This window comes from Argiope bruennichi, chromosome X1 (genome assembly GCF_947563725.1).
Source record: "Argiope bruennichi chromosome X1, qqArgBrue1.1, whole genome shotgun sequence".
Classification (NCBI taxonomy): Eukaryota; Metazoa; Arthropoda; class Arachnida; order Araneae; family Araneidae; genus Argiope; species Argiope bruennichi.
In genome coordinates, this window is record NC_079162.1 from 64,193,642 (window position 1) to 64,216,384 (window position 22,743).

Sequence of the window (22,743 nt, forward strand, 5' to 3'; positions counted from 1 at the left end):
GCCTTTTATGGCTGAAAGTTTTTGTAATGGTTTTAATGGTTCGTAGAAGACTTTATTTCTGTTACTTTAAAAGATCAGCGAGTTCTCTCGATCATTAGTTTTACACCGATGGATTGCAGCTGCGAAAAAAGAAAGGAGCCAACTCTCATAAAAAGGCATGCTCAAGACATATTATTTAAAATAGGATTGATGCTTTGTCCCGAAGATATCATTTAAGACTGGTCCCTGTGTCACTTACACTTTCCTTGCCAAATGCTCGTTATTCCTCTGTTTCGAACTAGAGATGCCTAATCCACAATTTTTTGAATAACAAATAATATTGCTATTGTTATTTTTAAATATGCGTTCCAAATATCTGTTATTTCAATCATATTATTGATGAAAAATTATTACTTAATATTAAATATAAAATTTATTAATTGTAATTAATACTTAATTTACTAATATAATTAACGTGTGATTGAATTAATTTATCTGTTTCAGCTTACTTCTTAAATTTTATCTTTTTCTCAAAACTATTTATTTAATATATTTATTAGAGTGAACCATTTTCTGGAAAAGATGAGTTAAAAATATATGTCATTTCTTTAAAGTGTTTACTTTAGTCCTATATTCTACCAATAGATGGCGCCAGCAGTAAACAGAGTACATGTAATCAAAGTCAATCATGTCACGAGCAATTAAAAATGATCTGTATGGAATAGTGCATCATCAAATACGAATATCGGTCCCTCCCGTAAAGTGGAGCGGTGACTTCGCACTTTCGAGTGAAGCCTCGCACTTTCCGGTGAAATCACCGCTCCGATAAATTTCAGTGATATGCAATTCAATGATACGATACGATAATTCCAATAACCGGTCCGTTCACTTTTCAATCCAATCACAGATTTCTTTTGAGAGCTTCCATTGGACAGATCGTATCGTCACCGCTCCGGGAAATTTCAGTGATATCGTATCGATTGTTAGTTTCTATCATGATCCAAAACCTGTAATCGAAATATCATCAGTAAGATCGTATGAAGGATTTGAATCATACCCCTCTTTGAAAAGTATTGATCACTTGTATTTGTGACTTTTTGATATTGGTTACGTAATAACCGCACTGAAAATATTCGTCATCCCTATTTCGAACGCACTTTCCAGTCTTTTTTTCTCCTGGTTACGGATAAAGCACATTTCTATCATTAACGTTGCTTATTTTTTTAGAACGAGGAAGATTGGAGGAAATGTGTACCCCAGAATGTGTACCAAAATTCACTTTTCTTATTGACCAATCCCAGCCCGCGGAAGAAAGCCGCTACGTATATCCATGTATATGAGCAATGCAATCGTACATGTGATTGGCTAACGTGCCAACGTGATTGATTGTGTATGTTTACATTTTGGAAACTAGCGTCTCAATCGCAACGTCTATCCCTATGGGATGGGCGAATCCATCCCAAACCATACTTTCGAAAGGTAGGGACGTTTGACCGAGAGGGGCAGCAGGGATAAACGTTGTCTTTTAAATGTTGAGTTGTAGCTCAACGCTTATCCCGCTTCAATTGAATCGTTTTCCGCTGGAGTGGAAGGATGCGTTTTCCAAGCAAGCTGTCGACATATTAGCTTTAAACATATTTTCCAGTGACCTTCATCTTATTCAATGGATATTTATTACAAATACCATTTATTTTACCAAAAGCTATATTTCAGACAATTCATTTTCAGGTGGCTTTTACTTGTTTTCTACTGTTTTTATTATTATTATTACTAATTCTGCTTTTATAGGGTTCTGAATTTCCTGATATTAATGAATCTTGAAATCATTTAAAAGTACTTTTGACCCGACGAATGTTTCCATTAATACATCATCTTCAAAACTGGTAATTTACTGATTTTGAAAAAAATTTAATTGTAATATGATAACATTCCTTTACAGAAAAATTTCTGAATAATATGGAAACATATTTTTCATTTACATCTAACATGTACTATTTCTGCAATAAATAAAAAAGATGTGCCTATTATATGATTGTATGGATATAATATCTTTATAGTCTGAGAAAAAAAATATTCTGCCAATGGTTATATTTGCCTTTACATTCCCAGAACAGTGTATGTTTATTTTTTTATAATTCCTAAACTTCACATTTCTATTTGTCTTAATATTTTACCATGAACTGAAAAAAAAATATATATATATATACTGCTATTTTTAAATTTAAAATATGACATGAGAACATTTTAATTTTGTAACATAAACTAAAATTTGGATTTTTAAACCATAGATAGTCACAAAAGGCATTGACAAATTGAAGCATCTGAAATATATATACTTTAAATAGAATATGCTTCCTGATATAATCATTCTGTAGAAGTATTTTCTATAATATAATTAGAATGTTGTTAATTCAGAATATAAACTCAAACAGAATAAATTTGGAATGGATTTAGAATGTTTTCTGATATTTTGCATTTTCTGCAGTCCCAATTTAAAGATATAGCTGGCCAATTTTTTTCTGAAATAAAAATTTCATTCCCAAAACTGGATCATGTTCTCATATCATAAAAACACAATTTAAGACATTATTTGGAAACTTCATATGTTTTACATTTATTTTCCATTAGCCAGTTGCAATTATATAGTTTCTAAAAATAATTATGCTATGATAAATTCTTTTTAAAAAGAAAAAATCCAAGTAAAATATTGCACACATAGATTCATAGTGTCTCTTTTAGAATGTACTAAGTATTCAAAAATTGATTATTCAAAATCAATTGTAGTATTGGCAATTTGAATCTTGGAACGTTTTTTAACAATAAAATGCGACACATCACATGATTTGTGAGAAGATATACTGGTGTTTAAAATACTTAGGTAAATTTTTCCTTCTTGTCGCTTTCTTTACTTTATTGATCCTGAAATTGTAATTATGGTATCTATGTTTTTCAGTTGTAATATTTTTTTTACATTATGCGTTTTGTTCTCATTCTTAATAAAGTTTACACATTTTGCTTAGCATTTTATATGTAGTTTGTGCATTTAATATGTGTCTATTCATTGCAATACCCTCTTGATAATGTTAATTCCTTTCATTACAATTTTACATTATAATATATCAATTCTTGAATGTAGAGCCAAATATATCAATTCAATAGACAAAAAAAATTTTCATATTAGTATTTCAATTTAGTTACATGCTAAATAATTTTCTGTTTTTATTATTTGATTTTTGAAAGTTATATAGTAAAATATTCTACATCCAAAGCATCTCCTATTATGCAACATCAATGTTTGTTGGACTAACTCGGTCAAATGTTCATGCATAAATGTTTTTCACTCGGTCAAATGTTCATGTATAAATGTTAGTCTTATAAATTATGAGAATTACCTATATAATTCAGTAAATAAATAACCAAATTATAGTTATTTTTTTTAATCACTAACCACTTACCAAAGACATTTTTAGCAGGCATTCAGCTAAGTGTAGCCTTCTGTAACCAATCTGTAAATATTTTTACTATATTCTTTAACACTGTAACATTTATATATTTTAAGTGAATAAATATTTTTCCTATACCTATAGCACAATTATGAAAATTACATATATAATGCACAATATGCAGGCACAATGGTTCCAATGCTAATTGAGAGTATATTATCTATGCTTATCAGCCATTCATATTTTGGTTTCCTTAATGATTTTGAAGCAAACCTAATGAAAACAAATATATTATTTTCTTAACTGCCTCACAAAAATGAGCTGTTATGTAAATATTTAAAACAAGTTTTAATCAAATTACTTTCATTCTGTTTACTTTGTTTCTAGAGTGTTCATCTAACTTTATTTTGTGTTTATTATTTTTTTATTGTAAAACGATAAAATTATAGAAGTATAACATTTCTTCACATAGAAAAGAACATATTTTTATATAAATACTAATAAAAAAATGGAAATAACTATTTTCATTATATATTTTTAATTTGTGTTAAGTTTTTTTTCTGCCTCATAAAGTCAAATAGCACAATAAGTTCTTCAAATGATGAAATATATTGTATGCTTTTGAAAAATTCTTTGTTTCTAATAAAACTACAATGCTATATTTTTTAATAATTAGATATAATATACCAATGGAGGAACTAAATTGCATTTAAAATTTTTAAAAAATCTGCCTTGAAAAATTTAGATTCATTTGTATATTAAGTAAAAAAAGTATTTCATTTCTTATTCTATATTCAATAAAGATAACAAAAAAAAAGTTGTTTGCTATAGAAAGTTTTTAAAATATTATTTAAATTTATTAAATTAAAAGTTTCTATAAAATATCTATTAACTATCATCAAATTTATTCAATTCTTGAGAGCTGAAGTTCTACAGATTCACTAGTTTATAATATATAAACCAAAATGCAGTTTGTAACATTTAACCAAATAACAGAATTGCAAGTCATCGTGTACAGAGTTGTTGTCTGTAGTATTTATGTAAATATCTTTGTCTGCATTATCTAACCAATAAAAAGAAAAACTCATTTATTGTATCACTTGCATATTTCTTTTATTATTATTATATTTAACTATTTTAATACATTATAAGGATAAAAACGGAATCATTTTTTAATCCACCCCATACATAACTTGCTTCAACGAACGAATAACGAAACATTTAATTATAAAAAAAGTGGAACAAATATATTTATATACTAATAATAAAGTTGAATGTGTGTGTTTTGGTGCTCTACAAGCCAAATATTTGACCTACATGTATCAAATGTGACACATATGTAGAAAGGTGGACGTGTGCACCTTGGACCGATTTTTTTGGAAATTTTAAATATTATTTTAAGCTGAAATTTGCCGTTTTTCCACGATAATTTCTGAAAATATCACTGCACAAACATAAATTTTACATTGTTTGAAATTTTTTTAATTATATCAATTGAATTGTAGAACGAATATTTGCTTTTTTAAAAAATATCCCCCCCCCACATTTAATGTTACATTATTACCCTGAAATCCAAATCGTTTTCATTTTTTCATCATGTAATTAATCACATGGTTTTCGCCCATTATTGAAAGGCAAGTAAAGAAGTATTATATTTAATATCTGAGCAATTTATAAAACAAATAGAAAAAGTGAAGTTACAATACCTCAAATTCAGAAGATAGATGAAAGGGTTATTTACATTTTCAACAGTGCCATGATGTCAAGTAACAGTCTCAATCAGAAAAGTTTATGATCACAATACACAGAGTAAATAAGAATATTTAAATAAGTCAGTTAAAATCACAATTTTAATGCTAAACTATTTGATAGACTCATTGATATGAAGTTATATCTAAACAATTTATCTAAAAACAAATACAACCAATGTTCCTGATGAACAAACTGGTCACCTGATGTGACAAGTATGAATATATATACTATGAAATGCATAACAGAATGATGGAACAGACTATAACAAATATGAAAACAATGTCATGTTTCAATATTGCATAGTATTCTCTTTCATACTAATATTAATCCATTTTCTGTTTGTTTCATTACACAATGTTTTCGTAATAAATATATATTGCGTTTTTATTATATTTAACTTTATTACATACTAAACATTTTACCATTTGTGAGCAATGTCAGTTAGATTACATCTCAAAAAACAATTTGCTTCTGTAGGCTCTTCTAAATTTAGCTTTTAGTTTTCCTTGTTGTGATTCAAGTGAACTTGCTAATTATTATTTAATTCTTTTTATCATGATTTCATATTTGGTAAGGATATCTTTGTATTTTATTTGATAAACAGTAAGATGAGAATCTCATTTTGTCATTGTTTTGTTATTAAAATAGTAGAAACTTTAGTAATGTGTAAACTTGCACTATCATTTCAATAAGATAAGCATTAAGATGAGATGAGATGAGATGAGAAAAATTTTGACAAATCAAATAAAACCTTTCTCATCATAAGGATTATATATATTATAGCTATTTCTTTTTATGACTCTTATAATGAAATCAACCAAGATTTTTCAAATAAATTAATAAGTATTGCAATTATTCACAAAAGGAAGATAACACGATTACTTCATTCCCAAACACTGTAAATATGATTTTATGTCACAGAACAACAATCTGAAAAAAATTACCATGAACACATTTATTTACATTTTATAGCTGTATAAAGCTAACAATCGATACATTATATTTTTCCTCACTCTAAAAACTGCCTAGTTATGACATTAACTTATTAAAGTTTAGTCAAAAAATTGTGTAATACAGTGCTATATATTATTTATTTTCTTTAGTTTTTATTTCATATGTTAATTTGTTTATATTATACTGTTAAACCAATAAGAATTTGATATTTGACTATATTTCTATTTTTCCAAATGTTATTGCTTAATTCAAAATTAGCTTGTTATTTAATTGTAGAATTTTCAGGATATTATATTCATACTCCTAAACATGAAAAAAATAACTGCTGCATGATTTAGCAGGTAAAATTAATTCTTTCCTAACTATAATTTTTTGGCTCCAATTTTTACTTTTTTTAAATGAATTTTTAAAACTTCACTTTGCCATATTTCAAAAATTTTGTGTAATTAAACTACAGGGTGACCATAAAATAACTTTCCCCATTTGGAGGCATCTACGACTAAATAGAATGAAGCCAAATTCCACTAACCCTCTTTAAAAAAGTTTTCACATGGAGACATATTGGTGCTACTAGAAATAGAACATGTGACATGCTGAACATTCAGGCTTTCTATATTTGTATAATATATTAGTTCAATATCACTTCTTTTTCAGTTATTAACAGGAAAATTTAGTAGTTTCATTTTTTAAAAATAGAGTAGTAGAGTAGTTAGTAGTTTCATTTTTTAAAAATAAATTCATTTTTTAAAATATTCCTTTCCTATATTCAGAATGTCAGTAACAGGCTGTAATATTGTGAATATTCTGAACATCTTTTAAAAGACCATTATATTAATCTTTCAAAAATATTTATATTTTGAAATATACTGAGGAAGGTGCAAGTATGAACATGAAACTCTATATAACATGATTTCTTAATAACTAGAAAAACAAACCTTAAAGAAAACCAGTATTAAAAAAAAAAAAAATTATATCCTCCGAAATATTCGCAGGGAGTTACATTTTAATACTTTTATGTAATTGAAAATAATCTTATACTAGTCATAAGAAAATTGAATTTAAATAGTCCTATGTTTAAAAAAAATCACTATAAAATACAATTCTTTGCAACTTTAAATTGCTAACAGACATTATTAAAATGTTATTTTTCAAATAATACTAATTGAACTAATAAAATAACTTCATCAAATGAAAATATTTTAAATATATTTACAATTGTGTCATTTATGTAGGACTAATTTGTTACAAAAGAACTTAAATTATCAATAAAACATGAATTGAAAATAGTTTTATTTCATGCATTAAAAAGGTTCATATTTTTATAGCTCATTTAATGAGATTTATCTGTTAAGTAATAAAACTCAATTTGTTTTATTTATTGAGAAGAGGAAAACAACTTGTGATAATAAAAATTTCAGAAATTTATAATATAGTAAAATAAATCTCAATCAAACATTAATAAAATCAGAATCCTTTTAAGAAAACTGTTTCTTGAATAAAGGCTTGACTTGATATACAATAAATATTACAATATATACCTACTCAACATGCTATGTCTTTTATTACACTATGAACCCCGAGTACGAAATAAACTTTGTGCTAAAGTTGTTTTTACAGTAAGCACTTTATAAAATTATTTTTCTAAATTTGTGTAAAAGTTATTTAACTTATTTTTTTAAAAATAAAGATGACCTAGATCATTAAGTTTTGGTTATATGTCTTCTACTCACAAAACGTGTTATTTAAATTCAATAAGTTATTTCATTCCTGTTAGTTTATTACCTTTACAAGAATTTAACATGCATTTACTTAAAACTACAAAGCACAAGAGTAATATAATGGCAAAAAAAAAATCAAGTATGAAAATGAAATGGTTAATGATTTGCTTTATTTCCATATTACATACTGAAACTTAAATATCAATATCACATTACCTCTTCATTCACAATGTAATTTTATACATTTCTAAAAATTATATACGATCCGTTTATGAAATGCAACACAAGAACAAATTTGTAAACATTTTCAAAGATAAGAAATAGTGATTTAAAAATAGACATTAATAGAGAGGAAAACTATATCCACATTAACATGCTAAAGTAATGACAACGTATTCCCTCGTGATCAATGAAAAACGATTCAAATGAACCGGGATAAGCGTTGAGCTACAACTCAACATTTAAAAGCCAACGTTTATCCCTGCTGCCCCTCTCGGGCAAACGTACCTACCTGTGAAAAGTACGGTTCATGATGGATTCGCCCTTCCCATAGGGATTACGTTGCGATTGAGACGCTAGTCCGGTACTCAACTCAACATTTAAAAGCCAACGTTTATCCCTGCTGCCCCTCTCGGGCAAACGTACCTACCTGTGAAAAGTACGGTTCATGATGGATTCGCCCTTCCCATAGGGATTACGTTGCGATTGAGACGCTAGTATTTTGGAAATGAACAGCAAACGTGTGTCAGATTCTGTCTGGTTAATCTTTGAAAATTCACAGGTGGTTTGAGACACAGAAGTGTGAAAGAATTTATGAGCAATTGTTGATATATGTGGGATAGTAAACATAAAAATATAGTTCTTTTTATCATGTACATAATGTTATTCCATTTACATTAACTTACAAATCTTCAGTAACATGTGAGATGATTATGATTTAAAGTATATTTGTATGTATCAAAAAATAAGTAGCATATTTAGATAAATGATTTTTTTTTAAATATATTTCAAAGATTTTATTTTCTAGTAATTTTTTTTTCTTTTTTCGTGCAGAACATGCAAAGAAGGCTTTCTATCAATATCATGTTTTCACAAGTATTGAGTCATAATTTTTAGCAATGATTATCATGTTCATATTTAACTATCAGAATTTTATTGCTGCAGATATTCATATTTCCTCAATTTTAAATACTTTCATCTCTTTACTTTTTGTTCCCCTTTGTTTCAATAACACTTAAGCCCAACTAATGATTGACATTCTTATTAAATACTAATTTTACCTAATTGTTACATGACAAGTCGTAATAAGCATTGCCCTTTTTTTGTTTATTTATTTATTTTGCATTGAAATGGAATATGTAGGGGAAAAAATACTCATATATTGAACATATTCAAAGTGAAAAGGAAAATTTGTATTTTAAAAATATAAAATTGGTTGTTTTTTTTACTTCTTAAAATCAACTACATAGACTTAGACATTGATTTCTATTTATATAGCAATTTCAGCAGAATTAGTCAAACAAATGTCTTTCTCAAACTATAATGCCACGACAATTTGTGCAATTCTTAATTGCCATTCCTTCGATATAAATTATGAAGATCAAGCAACTCATATATGTGTGAATTTTTTAATTGTTTGTGTGTGAATTTACATTGAAATATTTTAATACCATCTGCTTTTACTTTATTTCATATTAACCATTTTAAAATATATCCAAATTTCAATAAAAGACATACTTCTAATAACACGTTTTCTGTATTTTACTCAATATTTTGCTATACATATATATATAATGTAATTTTAAATAGCCATGTTATATTTCTTTAAAAAAAATTTCAGAATATTTTTTTCTGAATTGGTTTGAATTAGTTCTTTCAATAACATATATATCCAATACAAAAACTTTCATATTCCAATGAAGGTAAAATATGCCAATCTATTGAATACCTTTTTTCGTGTAAAGGTGAATATTTTAAAATCCTTTTATGGAAGGCTTTATACAGATGTATGAGGCCTCATATAATGCACTTAGAATTTTAATACAATATTTTACTCGTTAAAGAAATATAATGATCATTGTATGATATTAAAATGCATACATGTTATATTTTTTTTAAAGGATTGAGAAATTATGTATATTTAAAATAAGCTATACAGAAGTTTCATGCAAGCATAATAAATAGTACTTAGTCAGCTCCTAATGAATTTGTTTAATTATTAATGAATTAGTGAATTTGTTTTAAATACAATTAAAGTTGGTACCATTCAGCAACTACATTTGTTGATTATCTCAGTGTCAAATAAATGTTTTAAGATTTAAGTTCTTAAAATATCTCTAATTTTATATAAACCTTGTCCTGGTTTTATATTAATCTTCAGTTTCCAAACTTTTACATTACATTGCAACTTCATCTCTTCACATAATATAGTGAAGCAAAAAAAGAGTAATATTTATTTTTCATTCCTTTTAACAATTTGCTATTTTGTTAAAATTTATTTTTAAATTAAAATAGCTTTCTAACAAATAAGACGCCAAAATTCTTTCTCTTGAAACTTAGCAAAAATTAAATGCTTTGCTATTTCATTTTCTGGAAATATTTAATTTAAACAATATTAATAAATAAATGTTGTATAATCCTGGTTCAATGTAAACTGATTTTATGAAATATCTCTGATATTGCAAATTCAAAAAACAAATACTTATTATAGGGAAATAATTAAAATTCTTCCCATGAAATTGCAAAATTGCTGATTTTTTAATGAGTAATTGATATGCTATTATTCATATACTACAGTTTAGAATTCGTTTTGTATTCAAAACATTTCAGATCCCCCTTCCCCAAAAAAAACTTGTATTGCTTGCCTATATGCCTCTACAGAGTTTAATTTTGACCTGCTATCCATTATTAGGTTCTAATCCATTCAATTTTTTTTTTTCATTTACTGCTTATTGTGCTAACAAAGAATATAATATTAATAAAATAAAAATGATACAACATGTAACACAAATTTAATGAACCCAAATGTGGTACATAGTGCAAAGATTTGGATTATATTTCTAACATGATAGCGTTTATAGACGTGTGTACTGTTTATAATTTCACCATGCATGACAAAAATCATTCAAAATGGTTTACAGAACAGATCATCGCATCTGCAACTACAAAAGTTACTTCTTACGTTGCTGATGCTCATTAACCCTTTCAAGAGATATGGAAAATATGCTTCCTCCCAAATATTTCAATTTTTGTGTGAAGTTATGTAGGTTTACTTAAGTTCTGACTCAAATTTTCTATAGTATGGTATGGTATAGTTTAGGTTTTCTGGCACAAGGTACAATTTAGGGCAAGTTGTGTCATCCACAAGGATATTTAAGCATTTCCATCATAAAGGTGTAAATAAAACAAGGATACATTGTAAAACGTCAAAAGTTTAAAAGGTCTATGATTTATAATGATTTGGTACAAGAATAAAAATAAATTTTAAATGCTATGAAAGAAACCAGTAGGTTTTAAAAAGTAAAAAATTTTCAGTGAGGTTTCTCACCTCCTGTCCAGGTCCTGTAAATTTGAAATAGGCGAATGAAAGTGAGTTAAACGATCAGAAGTAAAATTAGGACATTGAGTAAGAATATGTGCAATAGAATTGATCACTCCACAGTTCGTACAATGAGGAAGCTTCAACTTCAGGCTTGTTCACCAAACAGCAAATGTCTATGTGTGTCCAATGCATAGACGAATTAATTTCACATCTGTGCATCAGTGTGGTAAAACTGACTACAAAAGTAATTCGGTTTGAGAACAAGTACATTTTAATGTTGAACTTATGGCGGCACTATAATAAGGCCAGGTTTGGGTGTTCTGTCTAAAACAAATTTTTTCGCTTCTGCGTATGAAATATTTCTTCTAACTTTCAGGCTTTGAATTACTTTTTCCATTTAGGATAGTCACGGGAATAAGCAGGATGGAGCCCAGAGCAGTTTAAACATTTGAAGGTTTGTGAGCTACAAACTGAAGTTTCATGAACATCAGCTGAGCATTTGGCACATCGACGGCTGCCATGGCAAGTTCCCTGCGAATGTCCGAATCTCTGACATTTAAAGCAACGTAGAAGATTCGGTACATATGGTTTAACTTTGGATTGTATATAGCCAGCACGTATAAATTTCGGAAGTTCCGGACTACTGAAAGTTAGAATGACATGTTTTGTTTGGAATGAATGAACCATTACGTTTAATTTTTATGCGATGAGCTGCACAAACTTTTTGGGAATGCAATTCCCGAATGAGTTCATTTTCCGAACAATCAAAAAGATCTAAATCAGAGATGACTCCTCGAGAATAATTCAGTGTCCTGTGAGGAGTTACCTCTACAGGGAAGTCTTCAAGTTTTGTTAATTTCTGCATCGTAGCAATCTGTGTTTTTGATGAGGTCTCAATAAGAAGATTCCCGGATGGAAGTTTTTTAGTAGATTTCACATCACCAATAAATGAAGAAATCAATCTTTGAACTATGAAAGGTCTTTGGTGTGTGTAATATTAGAAATCTAGTATCTTCAGTGATAGGTAAACATGGCAAAGTGTCTGAAAACCCATGCAAAAAGGGGGAAAAAGATTCGGGCCACGACGACACCGCCTTCCACGGAGCCCAACAAGGGAAGGAGCCACTGGCTCCCATTCCCAGCCTTAGCGCTTATCATGGAGCTAGCTGGAACCTAGGAACCTATACGCTGAGAGTCACCCCCGGGGACAGTGACCACCCTTAAAGCTAAGCCCAAGGAGTAACCCCTTCGCTTGATCTTCTTGAGCAGCCCAGTCAAATATCTGGGATACCGGCCGATTGATGCATCAGGGACCGAAATGTACCACCCGTTTAGACGGGTGGTACATTTCGGTTTAGACCCTTAGAGGGTCACCACGCACGGTGAACACGTGGAGTTTTTGGTTGTCCATGCGAAGCAAGAAGCAAACAGAGCGGCGACAGCTTCTCATGGCAAGCTCCCTCGCTTACCGTCGAGAGAATGAAGAAAACAGAAGGGGAAGGGGGGATTTTAAGTGAAAAGGGGATAAAGAAGAGAAAAGGGATAGAGGAGTAGGAAGAGAAAAGAAAGAGTAAAGATCCCTGGGTACCTCGGGATTGGAACACCTGTACCCACCTAAAGAAGGTGAGCCCCTGAGGGGACAAATTTTCTATAAGACAGGAACTTAGATGCTTCAGTTCCTTATTTCACATAAAATAATGTGTCTTGATTTGTTACTTAATTATCAAGAAACCAAATTTAATTAATGTAATTAGCTAAATGAGTCACTTTTCTTAAGCCAAATTCAATCCTAAAAATATTTTAACAAATCATGATTGTGTAAAAAAAAAATGACCTTTTAAAAGATTAAGGAAGAGTTTTTCAAAATTTGAATTAGATTTTTCACCTAAACATTATTTAAAACTTTAAATTTTTCCTTCAATAATTTTGAAGCATATCAGACACAAACCATTTTTTAAATTATTTTAAAAATACAAAAATGAGTTTTCCGATGAAATTTATTTTATTTCCGTGCGTGTTTTTACCTGTAATTTATATAAAATTTTAAAAATATTTTTTTAATATACTAATTATAATTAATTTATACTCACACACATTCCAAAGATATTAAGTATATTCTTTAGTAATTATTTTCGGTACAATAAAATCAGAGGAATCAAACATAAAATATTCCAGTCGAATTATCATGAAAAGTACCAAAATGTGGAGCAAGTTCGGGAAAAAAAAAAATTTAGGAGCAATAATCCCCTCTCCTTTCAACACGTCTCTGATCACAATGTATTCTTAAAGTCGAATTAAAGGACTTATTTGCAATTCTAAAAAATTCAATTGAAAACGATTTTCTATCATTGGGGCAATTGTGTTTTTTAGTAGTCAGACAGAATAACGTTTAGAAATTTAGAATGAAAGTCTTTAAAGGAGTGCTATGGAAAAATAAACCCATTCATCATAATAAAAATTCTTATAAAGAATATTTCCAAGAAGTTGAAGATCATAAGTCAGATAGTGAACCGGACTAAAACGAAGTCTTCGAATGCCAATTAAACCCTCAAGGGGTCGTTTCTCTTTTCCTCTCCTTAACAATATCTATATAAACAGTTTTAAGAAGAAAATTTCATCAAACTGAAATAACAAAAATTTTTATTGCGGATCACTTTCTAAAGTTCAGTATATCGCAATGCCAAATTAAATTTTCGAAGAATTCAACACAAAATAAGTTTTATGACTTTTTAAAGACAATCTAAATAATATTTAATTATAGATTTGATATATTTATTTTAAATTATAATGCAGCTTTTTTTTAAATTATGGAACAACAAAATATAAAAGTTTCGGTAGAACAATGTTCTAAAAGTAAATAACGAACTGCTAGAAAAATATTCTAAAATTAATATCAATATTTATAATAATAATTAAGTTTGCACGGCTTTTGTACACTAGGCGACAGTACAAAATGAAACTATCGGAAATACCACACACACACAAAAAAAATATCTAGAGGGACCTAAGCAGTTGTCTATTTAATAAAAAGGTCATATTCAGGCACTGCAGAATTGTATTCAGACTATCAACATATACTCTGTTGAAGATATTTTTCATGAAAATGAACTTGTTTTTACACGAATAAAAACAATGCAAGGAACATAAGTTGCTAAACTATCAGATGTGAAAAATTATTAAAAGAAATAACCGCATGATTGACTTCTTAAAAATAAAAATTGCTTAATATTTCAGTGACGAGCTGTTTCATTCATCATTTAGATAAAAAGAAATAGTTTGTCTTCAATATTAGGATATAAATTTCTTGGATAAAAAATTCATACAATTATTAATTCTTCAGACTGGTTATGTGTTAAAAAAAAACTTGTCAACACTATAATGAAACCTCATTTGTAAAAAAATGAAAATTACTTTAATTTTACAGAGTTTTTTACATCCAATATATTTAATTCATCCAAAAAAAAATTGCATGCAATAATATAGCCTTCAAATGAAATTTGGTAAGGAAAAACTAGTCCAAATATAGTGTTCATATATTATGAGAGGCTTCTTTTTTTACAGAATTTTAACACAGTTTAATTATTTTTTTTCTATAAATTTGGTACTCATTCTTTCTGAATTTCACAGAAAAAACGGAAAATCAGCTCTTCCCTAGAAAAGAAGAAGAAGAAGAAAAAAAAAAAAAAAAAAAAAAAAGACAAGAACTTATTTTCTCAAGCTGAAAGTTTAAAAGTAGGAAGTATAGTCATAAAATCCAGTATTCACATTCTACCTTTCTTTTTTCCATTGAAATTTCCCACTCACACCCTATGAGCATAAACAATCAATATCAGCATTTGGCAGGAAAAGTTTTATAACTGAATGAGCTGATTTTTTAGTGATTCACTTGTCATTTTAAAATTAGGATTTATCACATACCTATTTTGCTTATAAAAAATCTTAACTCATAATTAAAATTTTTACAATATTTAACAAATATCTTCATTACCTTATAAAAAAAAGACTAAAAAGATGTTGTATATTTATTCTTAATTTCATAGACATGGCCTTTTACGTTGGATATTGGCAATAACCTAGTCACATTTTCCAAAAAATATTCAGTCAACTGTCTCCAAGCAAGACACTGCAAAAATGTGCTGTGTAGTAAATTATATAAAACATAAAATCAGGAAACAGTACTTTTTTTCTTTTATTTTTTTACCTTGCTAGATAGTTTATTGCCACTCTATAATTAATTTTTTTAAAATACAAATCTTCAAAATCATAAATAATTTTGTTAAATATAAAATTTGTTTCTATTTTGACATTTTTATTTTATTCTTTCAAGTTATAATGATATTCTCTCAGTACTCCAATGTGCCAAAGAAATAGATGAATTTTATTAAGTTCACTAATTTTATATACTATTCCAAGCACTTATAAATTTGTTTCATTTGCAAAATGAAGAAAAGAAAACTGTATCTGGGAGACATTTATTAAATTAATTGATAACCAAAGATTAATTATATTTATTAACTATGTAAAAAGAAATCATTAAGTAATAGGTATAAATGGAAAAATAAAATAACATAGAATCATTAAAAATCTGTAATTTGTGAAAAGTAATAATGTAGCATATTCTTATTGTTTTGTTTCACTTCAGAGTGTGAGAACTATACATCTTTATATGAGCTGAAAGAAGAAAAATCAAGCTCAGCAATATTCTTGCAGATTTTCAACAAGCATGGCAAAGTGATGAAATATGCAGACAATGAATAGATAATATAACATTATAAATTTCTACATATATTTCAACCATCTACATTTAAATAATTTTTATACAGATTTCTATGCCCCCCCTTATAAGAATGTACACTAAACAAATGAAATATAATTATTTTCATATTATCTAAATGATCTATTTTAATTTTAAATACAACGCAGCTATAGCATGGAAAATGTTCCATTTCTTAGCTGTCACTTACTGCTTTATTTCTTGAATTCTTGTTTGGATACATTTGTTAGTTCAGAGCCAGGGTCACCAATGAGGAAGATTGATGAGGACGAGGAGCAAACTCGTGATGTTGGGGTTTGTAGCCGAGTAACAAGACCCCTGGACAAAAGTGTACACTCTTTCCAGAGGCTGTTATCTGGCTTGTAAGCTTCACCACAATTTCTGGTATGGATTTATCCTGATACTAAATTTTTTTTTCATAAAGGAACTTCCTAAAAGTTAAAAGCTTAAAAAGAAAGCCAGAAATTTCTGGACAATCTTTTCAGCTAAACCATTGGGAATTTGTTCCTTTATTTTAAGACAGGAGAAAATAAATAAACTGAAATATATACAATATAACAATATAAACTGCAGTATAAAAAATTAATTTATTTTTCTTATAAAAATATATACTATTTTGGTAACAGTGAGCTTTTATTGATATACTGATTCAAATTAAATTCACTAAATAACAAACAACATTTAATAAACCCATTAAAATGAGATAAGAACAATTTAAAGTAACACAATCATATACTTATATTAAGTCGTTTTTAGTATGTTGCTTCCATTATGAACTTGTTTCTTCCTGTTTTGAATATGTGATTAACTTAAATTTTTGAATTTAGTCACTTACCTTTTCTTGACACCATCAAGGCACTCCATTTCCAAAATTATCTATTCTCACTGAGATTAGCAATCATAACTTGCATTAAATCTTCTGTGAAACTAATAATAAAAGAACTTCCTAAAAGTTAAGCTTAAGAGAAAGCTAAAAAACTTTAGACAATCACTTAAAATTAACCATTGGGAATTATTTGTTCATGGTGTTTAAAATTTAGAAGGGATAAGGGATAATTCCCATTAAGTAAGGTTAACAATTAATCAAATTTATTATTTTTAAATTAATATAAAAATTAAAATTTTCACAATAAAAGATTTAAAAAATTTAAGTTTTTAGTAATCTGTTCAAACATTAGGGCTCTAAATGAAAGTATGTTGAAGTCCTGAGTTAAAGAAAATTTATTCAATTTTTGATGTGCATAAAAGCTTATATAAACTCCACAATTAAAATCATCAGTTTGTTTTATATGAGATGGAAAAAGTATCTGCCAGTGGCTTTTTGAATTAAGCAATTTATTTAAAATCTTAGACCACTTCCTAACCAAAATTGCAGTATTATTATCTGGTCTGCCAAAAAGTGGATCAAAATATTCAAATGTTTTAAGTTTTATATTAACAATAATCAAAGTCCAATGACAATTTAAATTGACAGGGATAATTAATAAATCTAGATTTGGCAACTCTTGAATCCAAGAAAATTTAAGAATATCCTTCTGATTAAAAATTAAAACTGATTGCAAGGATTCTATTGCTTTACAATTTCTGAATTTCTCGGTTAACAGAAAAAGAAAAGCATCAATAGCAGAATCATAAAGCCAACCCTTCTTAAAGCTCGGTGACACAGACTTTAGATAATTCTCTTCTTTCCGAGTAACAAAAGGATCTAAAGATTTTAATATATAAAAAGAAAGATTGATATTATTAATAGTTACTACTGTTGCAGTAGGGTTACCCACATTCATCTTACTAAATTTATTGAATATATTAAGGCTAGTACATACAGAATTTTCTCTAGCAGAATAAGCTTTTAAAGGAATAATTTCCTTTTTATGACCATCAGGATCATCATTACTTTTTTCATCACGACTAAAGCATTTAGAAATTTCTCCCGCATGATACGATTGTAAAGGTGCAATCTCATCTATAATACTGTCAGGTTCATCAATATTTTTTTCATTTAATCTTTGCCGTTTCCCATTTTTTTTCCTGAAATGATTTTCTCCTCTTATGTCTTTGAGAAGTTTTATAAAATTTAATCTGTGGGGGAATTTTTTGATTGGGAGCAACATATAACCGAGGTGCGACAGGAGCAGGATCATCTTTGTGACAGACAACTCCGCGCATACCAGATACTAAAGTATTTAAACAATTTACTACATTAGTTAGCATAGTTTCTTGAATACGAGGAATTTTAATTAATTCCAAAATCTCGGAGCATAGTTTTTTGCATTCAGCTTCTTTTGTGTTAAAACATTCAGACGAAACATTACCTTTCAATTCCAAATTTAAGATTTGGGGCTCAATTCCTTGTGCATTTCTTTCATTTTCAACAGCATAAAAATCATCTGTTATGTATGTTTTCATTTCAGAATACAATAAATGTACTTTATGAATATGTTTGCAAAGGTTACTATTGTCTTCACAAGAACACACATACAAATGACTACATAGTACTGTACAGTTAATATCAGTACATTTAAAACAGCAATGATCTAATAAAAGACAAACATCTGTAATTTTTTTTATTGAGTATACTATTCCCTTTTTCGTCTATGAATTTACTAACCATTGATCATCATGTTTAACTGTATCATTAATAGGAATTTTTACACCCATTTCATGCTTTTCTTTAATAGTTTTATTGAAATTTGAATTTAATGGAACATTATTTACAACATTAGAAGAATATTTTAAAAACCTATCTGTTTCCATCTTTAAAAGAGTTAAAATTAGCTCATCTATGCGCCTATTAAATTTACGCTCAAAATATACAGTTTTTTAACTGATTATGAAACGATTCACAGTAATTATTTGTATTGGTACCACCTTGTGGAAACTGTCTATAGCAGGTAGAATAATTTTTTACAAAATAATCAACAAAATTTTGGCATTCATTTAAATATTTACTAATAAAAATTGAAACTTTATTATCAAAATCCTCTAGAGACTTTTCATTCATTATATTTAATAATTCATACGACATCTTCATACGGAGACATTTATCATGGACTTTAACAGTCAACTGCCTTTTCCAAGCACGGTATACATGCCATTGACACAATAGATGCTTGATATCGGGACCAAATACAGAATTAAAAGTAAAACCATCATCATCAGTCATGACTGTATTAACTTTCAAATTAGGAATGCGACAATGTAAACTAGAAAATAAAGCCACTAATGTACGAAAATCTAAATCATTTGTAATAAAATGCGCAACAGGATATCCCTGACCATATTCATCTTGCACATGCAATGAAAGAAGAAAAAAATCATAATGGTTTGTGCCATGGGTAGCATCAATACAAAGGATTTTATGGGAATGTTTCATAAGCATGTCTTTTTGAGCTTCAGTTTGAAAACCTAATGCAAAAGAATTTTCACAATTTGGTAAGCTATCCAAATAAGAAGGTCCAAAGATAGTATCCGACATTAGTAATTTGAAAATTAAAATGGGATTATATTTTTCATTTTTTAATTTCTCCACAGTACAGAAAACAGACATGGCATCATTAATCGGCTTTATTGTATTATGTAGATGCCTTGAATAAGACTGTATAGTCTTCCGAGAAATAAAAACTTCTTTTGTTGGGCAAATTTCTTTTATCCCGACAGCCTGCATCACCACGAATTAAGCTTACTATTTTTGAAACAGGAAATGATAGCAATAAATAAGATTTGATTAAATTACGTGTATTTTCTTTAAGTGGGTGGTATCTTTTAGCATGTCGTTCTACTCTTGATTGAATCCTTGACAGATATGAAGGATAAAAAAATTCGTAAACATAATAATGAAATGTTTTATCACCCAAAACTTTTTTGCCTGTTGATTTCTGGAAAAAAGTATAAGTAGAAGAACTTGCAGCTTCTAACCAAATCTTAAAATTCTTAAAAGAATCAAAAGAAAATGTTTTGACATTCTGAATTTGATGCACAGCACTATGATGTTTATTTAAATACCATAGATTAGAAAAGACTTGATTGCACTCAGATTGTACACAAAAAAACAGTTCATTTTTCTTGGTAAAATTGCAAGTTTCTTGACGACTTTTAAAAGGTTTTACAGGAATAATGCTACCACATTTTAAACTTTTTGGGGATTTTTCATAATTATCACTCATAAATTGAGAATTATGTACATTTTGATTTATTCCTACATCTGCAATGGGGTTTATTATTGATTCCTTGTGAGAGTTATTATCCAATACAATACAGTTACTTTTAACTGGCAAACATGATACAGTTTGAACCTCAGATTTACAGCTACGCTTTAAATGATAGCTAAAAGAGGATTTAGAAGAATAAGACTTTAAACATAATTTACAAATTCTAGGATATGTATTTTTAACTTTGGAAGGGCGTTTAAATTTTTGACAAATATCTGAAACTGAAGATGTTAATTTAATATCTCTACTTGCTTGTAGATCCTTTGCAGGTCCTGCCACTGATTCTGTCAGACATGCAATTGTTTCCAAAACCCTACTGAAATTTTTTCCAGATGGGGATAAGAAAACACGAGTTTTTGATTTGTTGCATTGATTTAAATGGTTTGAAAAAGAAGATTTAGAGGAATAGGACTTCAAACATTTTTCACATAGTTTAGGATAACAGTCTTTGACAGGTTGAGGGCATTTAAATTTCTTCAGGTGATTTGAAAACGAGGACCGCATAGAATATGTTTTCCCACAATAAACACAGTTTTTAGAATAGAAACAATTTTGAGCGAGCGAATGTTCCACCATGCAATATTTTACAATTTGTTGGCAAAACTGAAAATTTATTTGATGTGGGAATACTACTAAAAACATTTTCACTAAACTGACTGAATGGAATGCATGGGATCACAGGCAGTACAAATTGAGTATTACCTTTAGAAGATGGCAGAGAAGAAATATCTTTCGTCAGCAGAGCAGCTGACTGTTGCACGGGTGTAGAAATTAGCCTTGTAGACTCTTGCTTTGGCCTAGCAGAAGAAACAAATGCTGCGGGAAAAAATGGCAATAGAGGAAACTCTGAATCATCAAAAGAAAAACCAGAGTTGGAAGACTGCGTCTTTGCAATCTGCGAAAATAAAACAAAAACCAATTATAAATTATCGACTTCAGGCTTGCATAAATTTTTAAAATCATTGTGAGAAAAAAAAAAAAAAACGTATTCATGCTTACCTTTTTAGATGCTGTATCTGCTGAGATGCATCCTGTTAAGGATTCAAGAAAACAACCTGCAAGCAGCTTATTACCCCATCTGTTTAAATGCAAGCCATCTCTTGCAAGATAGTTTTTCCAAGATGGCTGGAAAGAACTGCAAAAGAAAAACATTTGAAAATAACATAGTTCTTTAAGTGCACAGTTTATGGCTCGAACCTTATAGTTTAGTGTCTGTAAATAATACTCCGATTCCTTATACTCCTTTCTGTGGAAATCAAAATCTCTTGGAACAATACTCGAGAAAATTATTCTTGCACCTGGGTCATGAAGTAATACCTCAGTGGCCAAAGCTCTATATTTTTTAAGTATTACTTCAATAGTATCCAAAGATGCATTATTTGTGCCAACATGCACTAAGACCCAGTCATAATTTTTGTGTACAGAAATATTGCTAGCTAATCTTTCAATAGTTGCACCAGGATAGGAAACAATGTCCAAATGAAAGTCAAGTGTTTCAACAGATAGATACTTATGCAAGTATTTGATCATGGAATCGCCAATAAAGAGAGCCCTCATTGTAAAACAGTGAGATAAAATGGAATTCTTTCAAAAGCTAGTAATAGTAACAAAATTCTGTACAAACTGCCAAAAAAGCATACAGCAAAACAGAAAACAATTATAAGATTCAATATACAGAAGATGTTAAAGATTATTATTAGATACCACAAATAAATTTGAAACTATCAAGTTCAATACACCACTGAATAATTAAAAAATTGAAATAATACACAAATTAAATTAAAAAAAAAAACAATTTCCCAAGTTAGCACTAATCTGGAAATTAAAATCTTTCAGATTATAGATAATAATAAGATATAATTAATCTACGGAAAAACAAATAGTAAAATTAAATATAAAAGTTTATAATATAAAATACAAGCACAAAGAAACTTTTTTGTTTCCTAGCTAACCCTAATTAGTATGTTCAGTGATACTAATTCTAATTAAGTTAAGTAAAGTAAAAAAAAAAAACCCTAAATAATATAAATAAATAATGAAAGATAAATAAACAATATAGATTAATAATATATAAAAGAACAAAATGAATTCTTATCTCCACAAGCAAATAAAAGGTGTAAGAGATTCAATACACACGTCTCACGTACAGCAGGGCAAAAAAAAAAGGATTAGTCACTAAATATTGCTAGATAAAGCCCGCGCTAAATGACCAGTATGACGTCAACAAAGTGTTACGTCATATCCGATGAATTTTGGTTCACATCCGGTAGAATCAGGGGTATACTTCCGGTGGCAACGACTTACTCCAATCTGTAAAAACCATTTTTTTACTGTCGTTACTTCATTTTAATTCAATTTCAGAATATATATTTGT